Source organism: Gobio gobio (assembly GCF_949357685.1).
Source record: "Gobio gobio genome assembly, chromosome: 11".
Classification (NCBI taxonomy): domain Eukaryota; kingdom Metazoa; phylum Chordata; class Actinopteri; order Cypriniformes; family Gobionidae; genus Gobio; species Gobio gobio.
Genome location: NC_137104.1, coordinates 11,180,810 through 11,196,860, shown reverse-complemented (window position 1 = coordinate 11,196,860; position 16,051 = coordinate 11,180,810). Strand labels below are relative to the sequence as shown.

The following is a 16,051-nucleotide window of genomic DNA, read 5'->3' as shown; positions in this document are numbered from 1 at the left end:
GGAAAGACTTGTTCTTTCGAGTTTTTAATATATACTGTATGTATGTATGTATGTATATATATATATATGTATGTATATATATATATATATATATATATATATATATATATATATATATATATATATATATATATATATATATATATATATATATATATATATATGGCTATCATGCTTCATGACCCTTGTCAGCAAGAGTGCCGTCTCTGTGGCATAGCACCCAGCACGCTAATCTTTGCTGGAAATGCAGGGGAGCGATTGGCCTCCCAACACAGCCAATCTATCCTTGGATCTGGGCCAGAGCTTCACTCTCTCTTAAAGCCATCCCCCTCCTAGAGCAGGTGGCACATGGTACCTTCAGAATATTCCGGTCACGTCCTTTCTTCCTGCCTGAAGACAGCGCATTTGGGCAGATGATACACTTTCAGTCTCTCTCCCTCCCTCTCTTTCTCTGCATTGTTCTCCTGACATAAGTACATATATACAAATGTGCTTACCAAATCATTTTGCTTTTATGTGTTGAATTTAACCATGCAAAGCTTGACATGTAATAGTCAGAAAATCTTTTTTTTATTATTATTATTATTGCGTTTGTATTTTTCGTTGGGTGTAGTATTTGATACATCAGGCTTTTATAGCTCATGTAGCATGATATAGGAAAATATGGAAAATATGGTAATAAAACATCTACTTTATACAGAATCCCTGATGTTTGCAGTTGCTGATATTTATATGGCCAAACAATAGAGGGAAATTAAATTCTGAAAGCCTGTAATGTTAATCATCTCCATAACAGTATGTCAGGCTACACATAAGATGCATATACATATCAGTTGTCACTCTATATCTGCCAATAATATGTATTAGTATAGTATACTATCTTCTTTTGTGTCCAGCAGAAGAAAGAAAGACATACAGGTTTGGAACACAAATGCGAGTAAATGATGACTGTGCCCAAGACTGGTTTCCCACTGAAGCTAAGCAGGGCTGAGCCTGGTCAGTACCTGGATGGGAGACCAACTGGGAAAACTAGGTAGCTGCTGGTAGAGGTGTTAGTTATGCCAGAAGGGGGCGCTCACCCTGTGGTCTGTGTGGGTCCTAATGCCTCAGTGTAGTGATGGGGACACTAAAACACGGGATATAACAGGCAGATGCGACTGCAGGCACAATTTATTCAAAAAGTACAAATATCCCAAGTGTTCCGAGGCCAAACGATTGATTTTTGTGAAGGAAATCCCCAAAAGCGATCAGCGTCTCCATCCGCCGAAGATCATGAACACATTCAAATTAAAAAAATGTTCATTGTGAAATTGCATTGGCTATCGAATGTCTCGTGACCAATTGTGTCATTACGTCAGCTTTGATTGTAAAATGTAATTGGCTCTTGTGTGTCTTGTGACCGATCGTGTCATGCTAAAGAGTCGTGTGTATTATTTGAATGAGATATGAATGAGTGCGTTCACGGAGCGGCGGGATCATCATCTCATCGATTAAAACATTAAGATCAACTCTGTTCTTTACATGAAGACATCGTATGACCTCAGAAGACTTGGAATGCAACATGAGTTAATACTTTTATATTGTTTTTGGTCATATTTTGCAATAAATACCTGTGACTGTACTTTTATTTGCCTGCTTGGTTATTTTAACATATTATATAACGCTGCTAACGGCCCATTTCAAATGTTTACGTGCTTTTCTTCTTTTTATTTTTTGAGCGGTGATGAAATATATTCCTCTTGTAAATACTTGCCAACATTTCAGTAATAAAAGTCTAGATCTTTAAAATGCATCCAAATTGCAGCGAAGCGCCACCGTGCGGTGCTCTGCGGTGGTCAAAAAGGATATAAACAGTGAATTTTAAATTGATATATTCTTGAAAACTCAGAGATGTGGATTCAGATGGTAATTAAATTAACCAACAACCTTAGTGTTTGTCTAAAAACAGTAGGTAGTTTGGCCGGGGACTTTTACGCGGATGGTGGGAGAAAAACACTGACATTCTGGATTCGGACGGCAATAAAATCACTGACTAGGATGAAAATACCTTACGACCCCACAATAAACAATTACCATCCGAATAGGGCTTAGAATCTATTCTACACATCCTCAGCATGATTCTTAGTCACTGGCTTATTCCTCCAAACTGTTTTAAAAAGTGCCAGAGGGAATCTTCTCTGCCTGTTGCCATCAAACATTACAATGCCACCGCCTCCTCCTCCTCCTCATCCTCCTGCCAAGCCCACCCTCAGTTAGAAGAAACATTATCCATTTTTTACTCACTCTTGAATTTAGTAAGGTTAGCGCCTAAAGCTCTCATATATCTAGGTTATGTTTTGTTGCATTGTTTTGCAATGTTTATTATAACTGATTTTTTTGTGCATTCTACATTTGATGTTGCTGCTGTTTCACACCTGAATCTTGAAGGTTCTGCAAAGAGTTTTCTAGCTATCCATCTATATATTTATCCAAAGATACACTGAGCACACATGGAGAACTATGTGGAAATGCACATAAAGGCTTCGCAATGCACAATAACTGACCCACTCTCTTGCTTTTGCACATACACAAAATATAACAAATCCTTGCAGGAAATAATTACCTCATGATCACCCACACAACATATCCCTACTTGCTTCTCTTCCAGCAGAGATGTGAACCCCGGAGAGATAAAGTACACACATCAAAAAGCAGGCACTTAAAACAGAGTCTGTTATAACTCTGTGCAGTGCCTTCAGACACAAAACATATTCATCTCTTAAATCCTCGGCCTCAATTACTTGACCTGCGAAACAAGAACAGTCTTTCAGATTGAAAATAACACAGAAAAGAGTGACAAACACCCATTTATTCGTCTAAGGGCATGCACAATTAAAAGGGTAATTTCTCAAGACTTCAAAGAGAAAATATACTTGCATAAGAAACGTAACGTCTGAAGTGCATTTGTTATAAACATGCAGAATAAAGCTGTGCCAATGTTATCGTATATAGTGAAATGTTGTGATTATTTTTTCCCCCACAATATTTATGCATACCTTTCGTATACAGCATCACAGCGGGCTGGACAGAAGGATTACACCACATCACTTGACATGGGCAGATGACACATGCCACAGCTGTCATTCATCTGTGCCCTACTCTCCGGCGCCACCATCTTTGTTTTGGATCTGACGAATCGTCGCGCATATTTTGCTTTGACGTATTTTTTAAGTCGATGTCATCGTTTTTGTAGTTCTAGACTAAATGTGAACTTGCATTTACTCATCTCACTTGCACAAAAATAGATTCAGTGTTGCTCAAAATTAATAAAAACAGTGAAATGCAAACTGCAAACCTGCAATAATTAAACATGTTAAATGACACAAATATACTCTATGTATTTAATTTTACTTTATTAACCAAATGTTTTTGCTGCTGCCCTTCGATGATACAAATTCAGCCATACTAATAAACATAAATGACTTGAACATCACATTTGTGCTTCATTTTTAGTTTTTATTGCTGAAGTAAGAACGTTGAACTTTCTTCTCCTGCATTCTATTCTTCTGCAATTCAGAATGGCAGAACACTTGAAAGGTCTGTTTGAGCGGCTCCCTCTACTGTACAGGCATGCATTTGCATTTCCTTCATTTCACTTTTGGTGTGAAAGGGCCTTTACATTTGCCAAAAATAAAACTTTTTTTTACACAAACAAGCAAGCCCAGCCCAGATGAGAAAAAGTAAGGTAAAAGTAATGTAAGACATTACATGCCATAAACTAAATAAAATAATTAGTTACTTTTTTAGGGAGTAACACAATATTGTACTGCATTAATTTTAAAAGTAACTTTCCCCAATTCTGGTTGTGGCTGAGGTTCTCATGTCTGTAAGATTAGGCCTTCAGGCTAAATAACACTGGCATTGCGTTGCCTCTACGTACCAGTATGTGCCCAACTACCATCAAACATTCATGCACAGTGTATACATATTCACGTCTCATTCATCTGCATCATCAGCCCTGAAAGGGCACAGATGAATGACAGCTCTGGCATGTGTCATCTGCCCATGTCAAGTGATGTGGTGTAATCCTTCTGTCCAGCCCGCTGTGATGCCAGAACTGACATATACCCTCTGTTTAGGAGTTGCACTCCGCCACTAGCAAAACTCACAGACATCACTGCATGCAAAGAAACATGGATGTCCTTGCCCAATCCGCAGGTCTGCAGTTTGCGATCGCTTACATGCCACATCTGATGTATAATTAATTCACGAGTCCACTACAGAGAATCAAACCATTCACATTCAACATCATAATGCACTGAAATTTAAGTGCATATTTGCATGGCCAAAGTGTTGGAAACTTCACTGAAAATACTATAAGCCTAAAGGTCCTTGCACACTGAGTCCGGAATTCTCGTCTGAAGTATTCGCACATTAAAACATAAATACGACCTCACGTTTTAGCAATCACGTTTACACACTGCCTCCCAATATTTCCTTTCTTTTTCTCTTTTTAAGAATAGAGAGGACATTAAAAACAAGATTTCTTTTAGCAACGGATTAATTCATACCATCAGACTAATTTTTAGGATGACAAATACGAAAAACGCATGCAAAAATTTCGGACTCAGTGCCTTTCCTTCGCTAACTTTCCATCTTGTTCCATGTACGTCATTGCTTACCTTGCATGAGTGCTCACTACTGGCCGAACCATTGCAATGGGTCTAAATGGAACACCCTAAGCCCTTTATCACTTGGAATCTGCTATGGAACCCCCTGTGTGAGTTGCTGATGTAACGTCACAATCATGTTGCATCATGGTCTATTGATCAGCCCGAAGTGTATGATCAGACTTGCTCCCTTGGTCAAAATCAAGGGGTTGAGGGTCTGTCCAAATAAACATCCCCCAGCAACTTGACGAAGTTGAATGCACCTCAAAATGGCGGCAGGGATTCCACCGAGGGGATGTGCTCAGGGAAGATTGTGAGTGTATGTCTTCGTTAATCGCAGCCCAATTGTTATACTACCTACTTGAAAAAGCAAAATCAAAGAGTTCAAAAAATGACTGTCAATTGATTAATAAATATGTATTTTCACTGTGTCTAATAGTTTTTAACCGTTTCCCCGCCAATGAAGGAATTTTTCGCCATTTATGAGACAACACTTCCCTGCCATTGACAACATTTTCCAACTTTCTGTGTTTTCAGTGTTATACGATAGGGGGCATTATTACACATTTTCTGGAAAAGTACTGGATTTCCAGATCAAAACACATGCGAGGAAAAAGCAGAAACAAGCCATAGCATATGCACGCAATCATCAACATTAAACAGCACATAGATCAAAACTAATGCCTAATGTTACTGAACAAAATGTCACCACAGGACAAGTTATAGGACTGTGAAGCTTTGGGGGTGTTGATGAACTCGATCTACTCCATCTATGTTTTTCGATCATCATTCGATCCTTGCATACTGAGTCCGAAATTCTCGTCTGAAATATTTGCACATTAAAACATAAATACAACCTCATGAAACTTTCATCCGTCATAAAAAAAAATCAGATTAGGTTAAATTTTCTGCGTTTTCCGCATCCGTAGCAAGCATTTTGAGAGGTGTTTTGACAATTCAGAGCCACTGTACAGCACAAAGCACTGTGTTACAAACAAAGTTTTTCATATGTGGCTCCAGTATTGCTAGCAAAGCATCAAACTGAGCCACTTACATCCAGAAGTAAACTTTGAATCGCTCTGGATAATCCCGCAGCTCCTTGATAAGGAGGTGGACTCTCCTTCCTCTCTATGCAATCTCAGGATTGGATGGACCCAATATTTCCTCTTTCTTTTTACAGTCCGATCCAGATGTAGTCTTTGACAAAAAAGATTTTCTCAGCTTTTGAAATGCAAAATACTTCCTTTGTGCGCTGCTCGCTATTGGTATTTTGGCAAGGCATGTTGCCTGTAGTGTAAGGGTCAAATGACATATTAAATATAATATAGTTAATACTTTTGTTTTATATTCAATTTATTCTTCTTGTATTGTTACCATTTGTGTACCATAAGTGAATTTGGATTAAAGTGTGCGGCAAATGAGTGTAAATTAAAATTAATATATTAAATTGGCAGCCCAGAGTGCACAATACAATATAATAAAAGCGCAAAATAAAATATTAGTGCAGATTAACCCTTGTGTGGTGTTCATATTTTTGACATTCAGCCAGTGTTCGTGGGTCTGGTGGACCCACTGCATTTTTGTGTTTTTAATTCAATACAATCAAAAATTTTATGTTCAAATACTCAACAGATGTTTACTTCATCCCAATTACAAGCAATATAAACAGCATATATGGTTAATATTTTCTGTTTTGCCTTTGTTAGATCACATTTAAGAATTGCAACCTCGTGTGTCAAAAGGTCCTTCCTGACCGGTATCTCCCATGGGGAGGAGTCCAGGAGGAGAACCATCTCCGAGAACCAAGTCTGGGATGGCCAGTGTGGAGCCACCAGCAGGGGGCTGGCCCCACTCTCCCTTACTCTGTACAGAACCGCCGGAATCAGCTTGATGGGCGGGAACGCATAGAGTTTCAGATTGGGCCATGGATGCGCGAACGCATCTATCCCCAACGGGGCCGGAGAGCTCAGAGAAAACCAGAGCCGACACTGGGACGACTCCTTCGAGGCAAAGAGGTCCACTTCCGCTTTCCCGAACATCTCCCAAATCTGTGACACAGTTTGAGGGTTCAGCATCCATTCCCCCGACCGGAGCTTCTGTCTCGACAGATAATCTGCAGCGAGGTTTAAGACTCCGGGTACATGGACTGCTCTCAGGGACAAAAACTTGTCCTGAGACCACAGGAGGAGTCGGCGCGCATGCCTGTCCAGGGTGCGCGACCGTGATCCTCCCTGACGATTTACGTGAGACACCACTGCCATGTTGTCGGTCCTGACAATGACATGATGCCCCCTGAGTGAGGGGAGAAAAAGCTGAAGGGCCAGGGATACCGCTCTCAACTCCAGGCAATTTATGTGCCAGGAGAGAACTTCCCCTTCCCAGATCCCCATAGCTGGTCTGCCCTCGAATACCGCACCCCAGCCGGTAAGAGAGGCGTCCGTCATAACCATTTGGCGACGGAAAACAGCCCCCATCTTGACCCCTTTCTGAAGAAAAAGAGGGTCTCGCCACATTGATAGGGCACGAAAGCAGCCGTGTGACACCTTCAATAGGCGAAGGGCCGATCCTGTTGACCGAGCCCCTGAGTGTTTCATCCACCAGAGGAAGGGCCTCATATGGAGCAGTCCCAGGGGAAGCACCGGGGAAGCTGCGGCCATGAGACCCAGGAGCCTGCGACACGTACCCACAGAAACATGATGGCCTAGCCTGAAGCGGACCAAGCATGTTGTGATACTGGAAATCCGAGCAGGGGCCAAACGGGCCTGCATCGGAATGGAATCCAGACGAACACCTAAGAAGGTGGTCTGCTGAGCCAGAGTAAGAACGCTCTTGTCTATGTTCACTCTCAAGCCAAGAGATTGAACATGTTGAAGAACGACATCTCTGTGATGACAGGCTAACTCCCTGGAGTGGGCCAGAATGAGCCAGTCGTCCAGGTAATTGAGAATACGGATGCCCTGGAGCCTCAGCGGGGCCAGAGCAGCATCCATACACTTCGTGAACGTCCTTGGTGCCAGGGCAAGGCCGAAGGGAAGGACTTTGTATTGATAAACCTTCCCTTTGAAGGCGAACCTGAGAAACTTCCTGTGTCGTCTGACAACCTGAATATGGAAGTAAGCATCTCTCAGGTCTATAGTGACAAACCAGTCCTCCGCACGTATCTGAGACAAGATAGTCTTTAGCGTTAGCATCTTGAACTTCCCTTTGTAGAGGGCGAAGTTCAGGCGGCGGAGGTCCAGGATGGGACGCAGACCGCCGTCTTTCTTCGGAACAAGGAAATAACGGCTGAAGAAGCCACATTTCTCCTCTGTTGCCGGAACTTCCTCTATTGCCCCCTTTAGGAGGAGAGAAGAGAGCTCTTGTTGTAGTACAGAAGCCTGAGAGGCGCTGTTTACTACCGTCTGAGCGACCCCGTCGAAGCGAGGAGGGTTGCGACAGAACTGAAGCGTGTAGCCTGACTGAATCGTGCGGAGGACCCAGGATGATATCCCTGGCAAAAGTTTCCACTCGTGGAAGAAATTTGACAAAGTGGGAGGTATGATGAGGTGCGGTGGACATACCTGAGTTGGGGTGTCGAGCTGGACCTCTGAGGGGGGTGTGGCCATCCGCAGAGGAGAGCACGTGGCGTCCTGGCGCGAAGTAGGCAGTGGAAGGCTGGGCCGCTCTGGTTCCCGGAGAAGACCGGATGTGTCTCCGTCTGAACGAGCGGCGGATGGTGAGCCAATCAGACGTGAGGGGAGAAAGCAGACAGCGTCTCCTTCCTTCAGCGCCGGAAAAGGCGAGGATAGAGTCGGTTCTGTATTCCGAAGCGTGCTGGGCGGCGGAAATGATAGAGCTGGATAGGGAGAGCTGGTGGGGGGCGGGCAGAAACGCTTGCACGGTCTGACCCAGCCCCGGTCGTGAACTGCAGCTCCCCTTTTTCTGACCGGAGGGTCAGGAGCGACTCGAAGTGGCCGAAGCAGAAGGTTTGCTGGGCCGCTTTGGGTTGATGCGTCTGTGAGGACGTTGACGGGGAAATGGCCGACCGCGAGCTCCCCAAACCGTGGTGGGTGGAGGATAACTCTGGTCGCTCCTCCGGGCGGTAAACTCTCTTTGGAAAGAGGGGCGATCTCTGGACTGAGAGGGGGAGGGGGAAGGAGCGTCCCTCGCTCTCCTCGGCATGAACTGCTTAAGAGCGGCGCCACCGCGCCCGCCATAGAGCGCCCTACAGCGCGAGCTGTGTGTTTAGTAGCCCGTAACGCCAAATCCGTGGCTTTACGAAGCTCCTTTACAGCTTCTGGTGTCAAACCGGTGCCCTCGTCCATCTCCTTCAATACATCCGCCTGATATGCCTGGAGAATGGCCATAGTACGAAGGGCCATGCCAGGCTGACCAGCCGCCATGTAGGATTTGCCAATCAGGGCAGAAGTGGTCCTACACGGCTTAGTGGGAAGAAGGGGGCGGGACTTCCACGAGGGAGCTGAAGATGGCGCGAGGTGATTGGCCAGCGTGTCCTCAACCGCGGGAATAGCGGAATAGCCCTGTTCCTCAAAACCCACGAGGCTGGTGAAATCAGCGGCTGCCGCGTTAGTTAGGCGGGCTGAGAACGGCTGCTTCCAGGATCTAGAAATCTCACTGTGTAGATCACTGAAGAATGGTAGCTTCCTCCGTGGAGACCTAGAATTAGGGCCGCTGAGGAATCTCTCATCCAACCGAGAAGATTGAGCTTCGCGGGGTTCATCCGGCCACTCGATCGCGAGCTTCTGTGTAGCGCGCGCGAGTACATCCACGAGCTCGTCATATGCCGCTGATGGCCGCGCTTCCTGGCCGCTTGGAGGGAGAGCGTCGTCAGTATTTGCAGCACCGAAATCCTCGGAGTCGGATGCTGCAGTGAAAATGACATCCTCCAGTCCGAAAGAAGTATTCCACAGGCGGAGTCCTGCACACGTGATCGGGGGAGAGAGGGAGAGAAAGGGCGAGGCCCGTCTGCTTGCACTCCACATCCTCGAGCTCTACATCCGAACCCCAGGTCGCGGATCCAAGAGAGGCCTGCGCGGCCTCGGGAGCGCGACGGGGAAAAACGGATGACTCCCTCTCAAAAACCGCGAGCCTTGAGCGGAGGGTTTTGAGAAGGAGGTTGTCGCAGTATTTACAGTTAGAGAACCCCTGAACCGCGTCGCGTGCGTGAGGAAATCCCAGACATTTAACACACTTACTGTGGGGATCGTCGATCGCGATGAAGCGAGTGCACGGCGGTGGGCAACGTCGGAATTCCATAGCACTTCACCACAAGGAGAACAAAGTTCCACAATCCGCGGTCGCTGAAGTGCTGAGGTAAATATCGACTGAATCCTAGAATTTTGGGCCAGAAAAATCGATAATCGAAGGGCATGAAATGGCCGCTTCGTGAAGGCAGAGAAATCTGAGGAGCAGAAGGCGCGCGCGCGCGCTAATATAGGTGACTACGTCAGGTGGGGCGACGTGTGCGCCATCAGCCAATCAATTGGCGTGATTCTATAAGGGCTTCAGACAATCGGCACACCCAGAGGGTGTCCCATTACGTCATTAAAGTGACGCAGCGTCGAGTGAACCTATGAAAGAGAACTCACTCTTGCACTCTCTCACACTTACACACAATTTCGCGCACACACGCACAGTTAACAGTTAAAAATTAAGGGAATAATTTCGTAAAACACCAAAAACGTTATTCATATGATCAAATGCCCATGTGGTCTAGCATATATAGGCAAAACGCATTGCAGAACATCAAAGCAATATACGTTTGAATGACCAAAATAACCCCATTGCTGTTCATTTTAATCTTTGTAAACACACAATCTCGCGTATGCACAGTAACAGTTAAAAATTAAGGGAATAATTTCGTACAACACCAAAAAAATTATTTATTTGATCAAATGCCCATGTGGTCTAGCATATATAGGCAAAACGCATTGCAGAACATCGAAGCAATATACGTTTGAATGACCAAAAGAACCCCATTGCTGTTCATTTTAATCTTTGTAAAGACAATTTGTCAACTCTCCGATATTTAGGAATAGAACAAGTAAGAATATCCAGAAGGGGTGGTGACATTAAAAAAATCCTTTTACAGAGGGAAGCCTTTTATATATACACACTTAATACTCTTTCTCCAAAAGGCTTTCTCCTTTTTTGTGAATATTTGCTATTTCTTTTTGTATATTTATTTTTCACGTATTTTTATCCCCTTTTTTTTTGTTCTTTTTCCCTGCTAGTAAATTGTTTAAGATGATATTTGGAATTACATTAGGGTTTGTAAATTATGTTTTTTTTTTTCGTTTGTTTTTATCTTTTTTGATTGTGTCTATTATTTTAATTGGATGATTGGGTAATCAGCTCATTAATGAGGTCAGGTGTGATGGTTCACACAGATATAAATTACACCTGTTTGTGTTTGTTGTTTGCCTGACAGAGACCCTTTTGGGTTGAAACGTTGCATGTTTTAATAAATCTTTGGGAGCAGTATTAACAGTGTGCAGATTTTTGTTTACTTTGATATATTCTTTATTGAATCTGGCACCTGTAAAAGTTTCATTGGATGTGCGCACAATTCTTCCTCTTCTGATATATATTCCTCACAGAAAATGAGCCAAGGCCAATGAGTCTCAGTTTGAAAAATTAATTAATCGTATCATTTTTCTTTTGATAAAAAAATGAAAACGGGTCCAACAGACCCAAACACCATACAAGGGCTAAAGCAATTAGGAACGAAAAAGTATTTTAAAAATAGAAGAAGCACTGAGAATATTTGTCAGAAAAAAGTTGACTTTTGACAAAAATGATTACAATTTACAAATGATAAATTAAATCATAGCTGAACAAAATTGATAGAAGCAAATGTATTCTATATAGCCACTTAGCTTAAAAGCATCTGCTAAATGTATTCATGTAAATGTAAATGAATAACCACAAAGCAACACATAAACACATGCCGGTGATAGAACCGATGCATAAAATGAGCAGAACTGTGAAGCAAGCACCAAAACAGAGCTGTGAGCTCAGCGTTTGAAGATATTTCTGCCTCTGTCATTACTTCACAGTAAATTAGCCAAAGCCCGGGAACAGAGGCCAAATCCACCTCCATTTTTTTTCCTTTCTGTAGTCGTGACGTGATTCTTTTTTAAATAGCAAGAGCGTGCTGCTTGGTGCGCTGTCTGCGAAGATGCTGTCTGTTTCTTTCCCTTCACCCTGCGGGGGTGGAAAAGCTCAGAGAGCCTATTTTCTTGGGGGTTTTGTTTTTTTGGCCATGCTTTCGTCTCATTCTGCTTTGCCATTAGAAATCACTCTATTAAAGAGGACTGTTATGGGACCTTAGAAAACTAGAATTCCAGGTATATTTCTCCAGTGATGCTGACCCCAGCTCCAATTTACATTATTAAATTCAATTAAGAGCTGATGCCTGGTGTGCGGGCGCTGTGGGCAGTTGAGATGGTAGGGACGTCTGCGGTCTCACAGAGGGGATTACTATCCTTAATCCACTATAAAAGGGGTGAGTGAAGAGAGCCTGTAGAGCCTGTTATCATGATCGCTCCTGTAGAGCGTATATGCAGACGCTTTGGGTCGTAAAGTTGACAGTGGTTTTGAAAACTTTTGTAGATACTCTGTTTCTATCCTATTAAAGGAATGTTCCATTTTTTTCAACACAAAAAGTAGTTTTCAATAGAAGATTGTGCAAGCTGCACTTTTCCATACAAGGCAAACGGATTGTGACCATGCCGATTATACTATACGCCTTCAGAAGACTATAGTGCACAGTTATATGGAAAATTTTAATGATGCTTTTTTGAAGCTTGACATCCTCAGGTTCTCGTCCACTTTCATTGTATGGAAAAGTGCAGCTCAAACATGCCCTAATGTATACAGGTTGAGAACAACATAAGGGTGAGTAAATGCCCTTCTCGACCTTGAATTTGGAGTCCATGGTTTGGAGTTTTGATCCAACCAGCTACATGATTCATAATCCACCCAAAAAATGCCATTCCAAATCTGTATGATTAAAGGGTACATAACACACACAGTTTCTGCCAATCTCATGTTAATCTTGAGTACCTATAGAGTAGTACTGCATCCTTCATATCTCCGAAGAGTCTTACATTTTATCATAGTTGTAAAAGACCGATACGCTGTAACGATTCTTTCCGATTGCCAACAAAACAAAAATTTGATTCAGTTTCACTCACCGCCTGCAGTTTGGACTCATGGCCGGGAACAAACAAATTGATTCCACTGTTTCCTTAACGCTGAGTTATTTGGGAAGCTGAACAAGGTTATCTTTCCCTCACAACCAAAAACACACTTCTTTAGTGACATTGTTGATTTCATGGTCTAAAAACAAAATGACAGCGCTGTCGACGGCTTCCATAACCCGAACGGAGCTTGTTGATGGCCGTGCTCTTGCTCTCGCTCTGGTTGATGTGCAGTGCCCATACAAGGAATTCCACCCTTTATGATGTCAGACAGGGTCATACTAAAAAAAAAAGGCCCAGGAATAATCTTAATCTTAAAGGGTTAGTTCACCCAAAAATGAAAATTCTGTCATTAATTACTTGCCCTCATGTCGTTCGACACCCGTAAGACCTCCGTTCATCTTCGGAATAGAAATTAAGATATCTTAGTTGAAATCTGATGGCTCTGAAAGGCCTCCATTGGCACAATGGCACGGTTCACTCTCAAGACCCTTAAAAGGTACTAAAGACGTCGTTACAAAGTCCATCTCACTACAGTGGTTCTAAAATAACTTTATTAATCAGCGAGAATAGTTTTTGTGCACAAAAAAACCCTAAATAACGACTTACATAGTGATGACGATTTCAAAACAAGGCATCATGAAGCTTCGAATCGTTATGAATCAGCGAGTCGATTCAGCAGTTTGAATCGCCAAATTTCAGCAGTTTGGCGGTTTGACACGCGATCCGAATCATGATTCGGCTCATTGATTCATAACGCTTCGAGGCTTCATGATGCCTTGTTTTGAAATCGTCATCACTATGTAAGTCGTTATTTAGGGTTTTTTTGCGCACAAAAACTATTCTCGCCGATTCATAAAGTTATTTTAGAACCACTGTAGTGAGATGGACTTTGTAACGACGTCTTTAGTACCTTTTAAGGGTCTTGAGAGTGAACCGTGCCATTGTGCCAATGGAGGCCTTTCAGAGCCATCAGATTTCAACTAAAATATCTTCATTTCTGTTTCGAAGATGAACAGAGGTTTTACGGGTGTCAAACGACATGAGGGTAAGTAATTAATGACAGAATTTTCATTTTTGGGTGAACTAACCCTTTAATTATGAAATTGTATGATGTAAAAATCATACTAACAATATAAGAACACCTCAGGAAACATAAAAATAAATTAAAAAATCCACGTCATGGGACCTTTTAATAAACAAAGCAAGGAGCAGAGATGTGTTGAAGCATTTAAATAAAGATTGTCTGAATAAAGCAAAAAGCTTCCTGGAGGGAAAGGGAATGGTGTTTGGTGCTGGTGTTTTTTATTTATTTTATTTTTTCAATTTTGGCCCAGGAATCTCATTAGTCCCTTATTATTATTTAGTCTACTCCAGGGTTATTATAGTTAAATGTCCCTTAAAAAAATAACTAAAACTGAAATAGAAATGTATAAAAACTATATGACACACCAAAATGATCAAGCGTTTAAGTAAATGTTAAATGAAAACAAATAAAAGAAATAAAAGAAAAACATTTGAAATATTAACAAAATCTTAATGATAGTAAAATAACACTAGTTGTGACTATACAACCTGTATAAAAAAAATAACAAAAAAGTTTTCTTTCTGAAACTTATTAGAATCCTGAAATAGGATTAGACATCCCCTTTAATATTTTCTGTGGAACACAAAATAAGATATTTTGAAGAATGTTCAAACAGTTTTGGTTACCATTGACTTCCATTGAATGGAGAGAGAGAGAGAAAAAAAATCGGTTATGTTTCACAGAAGAAAGAAAGTCATGCAGGTTTGAAATTATATGAGGGTGAGCATTTCCTTGCGATCTGTGCATTTTTGATAATTTTATGCAGTGGTTGTGGTCAAAATAATTGTGCAAAATGCTTAAAGGTCCTATGGCATGAAAATGTCACTTTATGAGGTTTTTTAATATTAATACGAGTTCCCCTAGCCTGTATATGGTCCCCCAGTGGCTAGAAATGGAGATGGGTGTAAACCAAGCCCTGGGCATCCTGCTCTGCCTTTGAGAAAATTAAAGCTCAGATGGGCAAGTCTGGAATCTTCCCTGTATGTCGTCATACGGGGAAAGGTTAACTCCCCTTGCTCGGTTTTGCCTGCCCAGAGAATTTGGAGAAAATGGATTCAGTTTATTTTTTACATTTAATTCAGTTGCAATGTCAGCAAAGGCTTCACAAACAGACTTTTGTGATATGGATTCGACAGCACCGCCACAAACAGTGAGTAACCGTGTTCATTAATGCCTGATCTGTGATCGGAGATTTCTGATGTGTGGCAAATTATTCAAGTTCACACAGACTTTCTTTCTAAATTGTTTAATACTGTTTATGCATCAGTGAATCAAGCCAGTGACTAAACGATCAACTTCACATTGTTTCTCTTAGTAGCACGAAAACAATCTGTTTTTTAAATTGTGATTAACACTTTCACGTTTCGTTAATCTTGACAGCTGTGATAGTAAAAAAAAACGTAGTAAAAGTATTCGAGAGGGGTTCCACATTTAATACGTATTTCAACTGCAAAGATGTCAGCCAATCACAACGGTGAGCATTTACACTGAAGTCTTATAGCAGCCAATCACATCAGTGGGCATTTACACTGAAGACACGCCCCTTCAAACAGAGCATTACAACCAGAGGGCTAAAATCAGGATAGAAAAATGCCTTTTATTTCTTAATTATGACATTTTATGATGTAAAAATCATACTAACAGTATAAGTACACCTCAGGAAACATTATAAAAATAATTTAAAAAATCCACGTCATGGGACCTTTAATAAACAAAGCAAGGAGCAGAGATGTGTTGAAGCATTTAAATAAAGATTGTCTGAATTAAGCAAAAAGCTTCCTGGAGGGAAAGGGAATGGTGTTTGGTTGTGGTGTTTTTTATTTATTTTATTTTTTTCAATTTTGGCCCAGGAATCTCATTAGTCCCTTATTATTATTTAGTCTACTCCAGGGTTATTATAGTTTAATGTCACTTGAAAAAATAACTAAAACTGAAAAAAAAAAAAAAAAAAAACTATATGACACACCAAAATAATCTAGCGTTTAAGTAAATGTTAAATGAAAACAAATAAAATAAAGAAAAGAAAAACTAATTTGAAATATTAACAAAATCTTAACGATAGTAAAATAACACTGGTTGTGACTATACAACCTGTATACAAGTATAATCCT

The 16,051-nt window shown here is 41.6% G+C and overlaps 1 protein-coding gene across 1 annotated transcript in view; it reads right to left on the bottom strand.

Annotated features, from left to right (window-relative positions):
- Nucleotides 1-16,051, bottom strand: part of adgrb2 (adhesion G protein-coupled receptor B2) — a 498,704-nt gene that overhangs the window by 316,157 nt on the left and 166,496 nt on the right.